This window comes from Triticum dicoccoides, chromosome 2B (genome assembly GCF_002162155.2).
Source record: "Triticum dicoccoides isolate Atlit2015 ecotype Zavitan chromosome 2B, WEW_v2.0, whole genome shotgun sequence".
Taxonomy (NCBI): Eukaryota; Viridiplantae; Streptophyta; class Magnoliopsida; order Poales; family Poaceae; genus Triticum; species Triticum dicoccoides.
In genome coordinates this window covers 507128848-507138071 of record NC_041383.1, presented here as the reverse complement: position 1 = coordinate 507138071, position 9224 = coordinate 507128848, and positions in this window count along the sequence as shown.

The window sequence follows — 9224 nt, the reverse complement described above, 5'->3', positions numbered from 1 at the left end:
CTGAGCTGCTACTTTTAAATATTTTGTGAGCTGCTAGTTTTAACACAACAGATCATTTGGTCAGCTGCTAGTTTCATTTGAGCTGCTACTTTCAAAATGCCAAGCAAGATTCTTCAGTCATTTCCAAATAGAAATATCACATCATTCCTAAATCACAACATTATTCTGGGATAATACATTCCCAAACTTAGCTCCATCAAAGCATACACTACAAACAGAAATCCATTTAGTATGGATTATTAGACCACCCAGAAACAAATGTGGCCAACATGCTAAAACCAAGAACTATGATAAATCCCCAGGCTTGCATAACCTCGTTCCTCTTCTTCATCTTTAGCTTCAGTTTCATGTTCTTCTCGGTTAGATACATCACCCTCCTCTCTAAATAATGAGCTTTTAGCCAGCTCTTCTCCAATCCTGCATGAAGCTCCTCAAATACACGACCAACACATTCGGTCGATGGCAGGTCAATCCAGATAGCCCAATCACATTCATCAGGAAGCTGCAAAATCAATGATCGAATTAGAAAGAGGAGAAAGAGCAGAATCAAGTCAAGCATTCAAAAGCAAAAACACTTACATCAAGAGGGCAGCCGAGAAACCTTCTGCCGGAGGTTGCTCCTCCCCAGGCGACACGACGAGCAGGAATAAGCCCGTGGCAAGGGCACCGCCGCGACGACCGAACCTCAAGGCCACAGAATGTCAGATCGGGGATGTAGAACTCCGATTGAAACTAAACTATCCCGACGCCATCAACCTATCAGCAAAGGGCAACCCAAATTGATGAACCCTAATTCCGCAATATCACCCAAATCGACCCTGAAACTTACATTGGCGGCCACCGACGAGGTCGTAGAAGACATGCCCGCCGTGCCCGATGTACCCATCGCTCACCACGCCGTGCCCCTGCCCCTCTCTCTTTGACCGTGGCAGAAACGCCCGATCCAGTTCTTGCTCAAACATGCCCCTGTCGTCGCGAGGAAGAAGAAAGAGGGGAGAGAGAGTGAACCGGTTAGTTGGGCCCAGATGTAAGGAAGGAGGGGAAAAATGTCAAATAAACGGCACGTTAGCGGTCAAATAGCCTTGACTGGACGGAAACGGCTCGGAGGGGCATTTCTATAAGGGCACATGACGGCGGAGGGGCATTTTTGAGCAGGCTTTCGAATTAGGGGTATATCTGATTAGGTGGTTCGAGTTAGGGACAGAAATGCAAATGGCCCTTTTTTCATTACGTATTCCATTTGTCGACAATCTGTGTATATTGAACTACTCTTCATGTGTATCAGCCATTTGAGCCGGATATGGAAAAATCTAGAGTGAAAACAAGGTCTTCAGGGCAGGCAATGGTACCTGTTGAATCATATATCTTGATGGTTACAGGGAGCTCCTCAGAGGAGGATTCAGAGACAGATGACCATTCCTATATCCTACCTGAGGTGTATACTCTAAGTTGCAATGTTTATATTTCTCATATCATGCATATGGTGTCTTGCATTGCTTAGTTTAGACATCATATACACAATATCGAATTCCATCTGCTTAGTTTAGAGATCATACATGCGAGTGCCAACTGCTTACTATATGAATCAATTATGTCAATTATATCATGCCATCCTGTATACTTAGACAACATGTATGTGAATTATTTCATCCCAACCTATTTTAGAAAGACATCATATAATTTTGTCATGTCATCTTGTTTAGATACTCATCATATGTTGAATTATGCCATTATATCATGTTAAGTTATCCATCATATATCTGAAACTGTGTCATGCTATCCTGTTTAGTTAGGCATCATATATGTGAAATTATGTCATGCTGTCTTGTTTGGTTAGACAACATATATGTGAATTACCACATCTGTCTATCATATAATGTCTGTACGTTCAATTTCTTTTCTTGTTTATCAGCCATTTGAATTGGAGGGGGTGATGGCAGTATCTAAGGGAGAAAAAACCTGTTCTTCACAAAAGACAGTGCTACCCGTCGAGGCAGATAGAACCATGGTTGTACTGGCCCACAAACTAGCCCCACCACACATAATCGAGACTCTTCCAGATTGCACACTTACACCATTGGGTAGAGAACTAGCTACAACCCATCTAACCGCAACCCCAATGGATAGTCACCCACTTCTAGTTGACAAAGCACCATGTCCACCATAGAGTACCCCCACACGAGCAGTTTGTAAAGCAACTGCAGTGCCCAAAGCACGAAGACCACCACATCGAACCCAAACTCCATGTTTAAAGCAGAAGAGCAACTGTTCTCAAGTCAGATTCTGTAGCTATGGTCCATACTCCTTTGTTGTTGCGTCACTGTATTTACTCATACCAACTACTTTCGAATTTGAAGGATCCAATTGAAACTCCAATGGCGCAACAGGTATGTTTTAAACCTATTTCTTTAACTGGATTGTTGTTCTAACTTCTTGCTCTATGTTGATTTCACTTTCAGTTGTATAAACAGTTATGTTCTCATGTGATGCACATTACAAGTGTTGCCAATGATGTGTAGTTTCTCACACTTATATTCTGTTTATGCTGTTGTGTGTTAAAAATATATGAGTTAAGCCGTGTCTCTATCTTGATTAGGCAACATAAACTAGAATAATATGGACAATACAGTGACCATAGTACATAGATATATGTTTGTTTCATGTTGTTATCCTGTCCACCTTACTACTGAACCGATTTACCTTTCATATACTACATGCTAAACGTGTGATGTGTCTGCTTGTTTCTCTTGTAGTATGCGAGCAGAATATTGGAGAAGAACACCCCACTATGCAATGGTAGAGAAAGTAATGCAGGTAAGGTTCATGATAGTGAGACAACCCTGTTGGTCCCCAAGAAAGGTGATAAAAACGATCTTGTAGATAGTGAGAAAACCCCACAGTCCTGCGTTGATGTAGTGTTCGAGTTACTGGCCAGTACCGCTGGCACAAGCTCTTCGAACTCACTACCTGAATTACTTCGGCTTCTTCAGTCTCAGCTACAAGCTGAAAGGCATCAACCAGCTGTGTTGCGGCAAGAAGTCGAAGGACTAAGGAAGTCCCTGTATAATTCAGATGAATACTTTCTTGTGCAATAGCAAGTGTTGGAGGATTTAAGCGCCAAACAAGAGAAAGTTAATGAGCTTGCTAAGCATCTTGCCAGCATTATGGGTACCGAGGATATTGTTTCTTAAGCTCTTCTGGAGTGGTTTCAGTTCTGGACTTGTTTTGCTGCGGCGTTTATTTGCACTGGTCACCAACTTTGACAACCAGTGTATGTGATATGCTGCTTTGTTCCCTATATTTGCACTGGTGGCGAACTTTGATGCCCAGTGGATGTAATATGTTTAATAGTCATGATAACCTAGCGTAGGTTGCTTTCTTATTTATTTCCTTGTTGTCTTGTTTATTTGTTTGCTTGTAGTGAGTGCAGTTCTTTTTCCACGGTTTGCTAGTGGCCGCAATAACCTATTTTTTAAAACTAGGCCACAATAACCATGGGATACATATTTATTGTAGTGACACTGGGTTTCCTATGGGTCGTAGAAACAATGGGCCTTCTACGGGGCGTAGAAACAATGGGCCTTCTATGGGGCGTAGACACAATGGGCCTTCTACGAGCTGTATCATCAATGGGCTTTATACGGGTCGTATGATCGATTGGCCAAACATGGGCCAATAACAAACCGCATTATGGTCGTAAACAGGCTAGAGTTGGAATCGTCTATTCATGGGCCGAACATAACGGGCCGTCGTTAATCGGTCGTATTTGATGACGCTATGAAAACAGCCCAACGTATAAATGGGCCACAAATGGGCCGTCTGTAACCACGGGCTGAATTTGGCCCACAAGCAGAAAATGGCCGTAACGGGCCATAAGTAACCGAATGCTGAAAATGAGCCCAAGAATAAATGGGCCCTGAGAAGGCCAAAAGATAACATGGGTTGGAAACGGCCCAATGGAATAATGGGTTGTTAATGGGTATAAAGTGATACACTGTTCATTACGGGCCAGTTTCACCACGGGCCATTAATGGGCCAAGAGTTACAAAGGGCCTCATATGGGCTGAAAGACTTCATGGGCCATACATGGGCTGGAAGTTAAAACGGGCTGGAATCATATTGGACGGCCTAGATGATGCTACTGGGCCTAATTCGGATAGGTCGTAACGGCCCCTGGGTTAGCGGGCTGTAAATGGGCTATATGCGAACAGGCCGTTAACAGGCTTTCCGTGGGCCGGCCCGGCACCTTTTGACCAAGTCAAACGGGCCGGCCTTTTTACAGGAATGGGCCTCTGTTGGGCCATGCCACATGTCGATGTATCATAGGCGCCTTCGGTCCAATGAGTGCATGACATCTGTCCCAACGGTGAGCCGACACGTGTTTCCTCCAGCCAATGATGATTTTACACATGGAAAATCCCCATTGGTAGGGGCTGTTAACGGGTTATCATATCCAAAATCGGACCCAATAGCTTAACGGCGAGCCTTTACGGTGGATGCCACATGTCGGTCACCCTTGACGAAAGCACTTCTATGATGCGTGATTTATTGTCATGGAAGTGGACACTCCCGTGATGATAATTTTGGTAATTTTATGGAACACTTCTACGACAGCACATGTATGACTATCTTGATTTTGTCATAAAATCGTCATGGATGTACATGCATGACAGAAAACGTGACCTACTATGAAAAACACATATCATCATGGAAGTGTATTTTTTTGTAGTGTTAACACCGATTCAGAGGACTCTGAGTCTCAATCTGGATACATATTGAAAGTGTGAGCAATTAGCTAGAGTAGCTCCTTGCAGAGCATTGTAGACATAGAAACTTGCAAAATACATACGGATCTCAATGTGGCAGACCTGTTGACTAAACCTCTCTCACAAGCAAAACATGATCATACCTTGGGTGTCAATCACATGGCGATGTGAACTAGATTATTGACTCTGGTAAACTCTTTGGGTGTTAGTAACATGGCGATGTGAACTATGGGTGTTAATCACATGGTGATGCGAACTAGATTATTGACTCCAGTGCAAGTGGGAGACTGAAGGAAATATGCCCTAAAGGTAATAATAAAGTTGTTATTTTATATTTCCTTGTTCATGATAAAGGTTTATTATTCATGCTAGAACTGTATTGATCAGAAACTTAAATACATGTGTGAATACATAAGCAAATATTGTGTCCCTAGTAAGCCTCTACTAGACTAGCTCGTTGATAAAAGATGGTTAAGGTTTCCTAACCATAGACATGTGTTGTCATTTGATAACGGGATCACATCACTAGGAGAATGATGTGATGGACAAGACACATCCGTTAGCTTAGCATATTGATCATTCAGTTTATTGCTATTGCTTTCTTCATGTCAAATACATATTCCTTCAACTATGAGATTATGCAACTCCCGGATACCGGAGGAATACCTTGTGTGCTATCAAACATCACAACGTAACTGGGTGATCATAAAGATGCTCTAGGAACTATGAGGTGTTTGTTGAGTTGGCATAGATTGAGATTAGGATTTTTCACTCCGAGTATCGGAAAGGTATCTCTTGGCCCTCTCGGTAATACACATCATAAGCTTGCAAGCAAATGACTAAGGAGTTAGTTACGAGGTGATGTATTATGGAACAAGTAAAGAGACTTGCCGGTAATGAGATTGAACTAGGTATGAAGATACCGATGATCGAATCTCGGGCAAGTAACATACCTATGGACAAAGGGAATTATGTATGTTGTCATAATGGTTCGACTGATAAAGATCTTTATAGATTATGTAGAAGCCACTATGGCATCTAGGTTCCGCTATTGGTTATTGACCAAAGAGGTGTCTCGGTCATGTTAGCATAGTTCTCGAACCCGTAGGGTCTGCACGCTTAACGTTCGTTGACGATATAGTGTTATAGGAGTTTTATGTTTTGGTGACCGAATGTTGTTCAGAGTCCTGGATGAGATCACAGACATGAAGAGGATTCTAGAAGTGGTCAAGAGGTAAAGATTGATATATAGGACGATGGTATTCGGACACCTGAATAATTTCGGAGTGCACCAGGTACTCATCGGGTCACCGGAAGGGGTTCCGGGCACCCCCGGCAAGTGTATGGGCCGTATGGGCCAAAGGGGGACAAACCAGCCCACAAAGGGGCTGGTGCGCCCCATCCCTTGGCTGGTCGACCCTAGGGGAAGGAAAGGGGAGGGGTGTCCCCTCCTGCCTTTCCCTCCTCAAGAGAGAAAGGAAGGGGGGCGCCACCTCCTCCTTCCTTCCTCCCACGCTCCAAATAAGGAAGGGGAGGGCGCCACTTGGGGGAAGACCCCAAGTAGGATTCAACCTACTTGGAGGCGCCTCCTGGCTGCTCCCTCCACCACCACCTGTATATGTGTGGGATGGAGCGCCTAGCACAACACACAACATTGTCTTGGCCGTGTGCGGCGCCCCCTTTCCACCGTTTACATCCCCGGTCATATTTTCGTAGTGCTTAGGCGAAGCCCTGCGGAGATACATTTACCATCACCGTCACCACGCTGTCGTGCTGCTGGAACTCATCCACTACCTTGACATCTTGTTGGATCAAGAAGGCGTGGACGTCACCAAGCTAAACATGTGCTGATCACGAAGGTGTCGTACGTTTGGTACTCGGTCGGTTGGATCACGAAGAAAGTTCGACTACATCAACCACGTTGTCAAATGCTTCCTCTTACAGTGTATGAGGGTACATAGACATGCTCTCCCCTCTCTTGTTGCTATGCATCTCCTTCATATATCTTGCGTGTGCGTAGATTTTTTTTCCATGCAACGTTTTCCAACACGAAGAGCTCGTCGTAAATGGTTACGTCGATGCTAGCTTCGACACTGATCCGGATGACTCTAAGTCACAAACCGGATACATGTTTATATCGAATGGTGGAGCTGTCAATTGGTCTAGTTCCAAGCAGAGCATCATGGCGGGATCTACGTGTGAAGAAGAGTACATAGTTGCTTCGGAAGCAGCGCATGAAGGAGTCTAGATGAAGGAGTTCACATCTGATCTAGGTGTAATACCCAGTGCATCGAGTCCAATGAAAATCTTTTGTGACAACACTAGAGCAATTGCCTTGGCGAAGGAATCCAGGTTTCACAAGAGAACCAAACACATCAAGAGACGCTTCAACTCCATTCATGAAAAGGTCAAGGATGGAGACATAGGGATTTGCAAAATACATACAGATCTGAATGTAGCAGACCCGTTGACTAAGCCTCTTCCGCGAGTAAAACATGATCAACAACAAGATTCCATGGGTGTTAGATTCATTACTATGTAATCTAGATTATTGACTCTAGTGTAAGTGGGAGACTAAAGGAAATATGCCCTATAGGGAATAATAAAGTTGTTATGTTATATTTCCTTATTCATGATAAAGGTTCATTATTCATGCTAGAATTGTATTTATCGGAAACTTAAATGCATGTGTGACTACATAAACAAATACCGTGTACATAGTAAGTCTCTACTAGACTAGCTCGTTGATCAAAGATGGTTAAGGTTTCCTAACCATATACATGTGTTGTCATTTGATAACGGGATCACATCATTAGGAGAATGATGTGATGGACAAGACCCATCCATTAGCTTAGCATATTGATCGTTTAGTTTATTGCTATTGATTTCTTCATGTCAAATACATATTCCTTCGACTATGAGATTATGCAACTCCCGGATACCGAGGAATACCTTGTGTGCTATCAAACGTCACAACGTAACTGGGTGATCAATAAAGATGCTCTACAAGTATCTCCAAAGGTGTTTGCTGAGTTGGCATAGATTGAGATTAGGATTTGTCACTCCGAATATAAGATAGGTATCTCTGGGACCTCTTGGTAATACACATCATAAGCTTGCAAGCAAATGACTAAGGAGTTAGTTATGAGGTGATGTATTACAGAACGAGTAAAAGATACTTGCCTGTAACGAGATTGAACTAGGTATGAAAATACCGATGGTCGAATCTCGGGTAAGTAACATACCAATGGACAAAGGGAACTACCTATGTTGTCATAACGGTTCGACCCATAAAGATCTTCGTAGAATATGTAGGAGCCAATATGGGCATCCAGGTTCCAGTATTGGTTATTGACCGGAGAGGTGTCTCAGTCATGTCTACATAGTTCTCGAACCCGTAAGTCAGCACGCTTAACGTTCGTTGACGATATAGTGTTATATGAGTTATATGATTTGGTGACCAAATGTTATTTGGAGTCCCGGATGAGATCACGGACATGACGAGGAGTCTCGAAATGGTCGAGAGGTAAATATTGATATATAGGACGATGGTATTCGGGCACCGGAATAGTTTCAGAGTGCACCGGGTAGTCATCGGATCACTGGCAGGGGTTCTGGGAGGCCCCTGGAGGTCTATGGGCCTGATGGGCCAAGGAGAGGCACACACCAGCCCATAGAGGGGCTGGCACGCCCTCTCCCTGGCCGCCAGTCCTCTAAGAAGGAAAGAAGGGGGCGCCACCTCCTCCCGCCTTTCCCTCCTTGTGGGAGAAAGGAAGGGCGGGCGCCACCTCCTCCTTCCTTCCCCTTGGCACCAAAAGAAGGAAAAGGTGGGCCGGCCTAGGGAAGCAGCCCAAGTAGGATTCAGACCTACTTGGGGCGCCCCTTGGCCTCTTCCCCCTCCTCCCCAACTATATATAAGTGGGAGGGGCGCCTAGCACGACCAGAACAATTGCTTAGCCGTGTGTGGCGCCCTCCTCCACCGCTTACACCATCGGTCATATTTTCGTAGTGCTTAGGCGAAGCCCTGCGGAGATAGCTTCACTATCACTATAACCACGCCATCGTGCTGCCGGAACTCATCTACTACCTTGCCGTCTTGTTGGATCAAGAAGGTGTTGGGGAACGTAGCAATAATTCAAAAAAAATCCTACGTGTCACCAAGATCAATCCAGGAGATGCTAGCAACGAGAGAGAGAGGGAGTGTATTTTCATACCCTTGAAGATCGCTAAGCGGAAGCGTTACAGGAACGCGGTTGATGGAGTCATACTCGCGGCGATTCAAATCATGGAAGATCCGATCTAGCACCGAATGGACGGCGCCTCCGTGTTCAACACACGTACAGCCCGGGGACATCTCCTCCTTCTTGATCTAGCAAGGGGGAAGGAGAAGTTGAGGGAGAGCTCTGGTAGCACGACGGTGTGGTGGTGGAGCTTGTGGTTTTTCTACAGGGCACGACG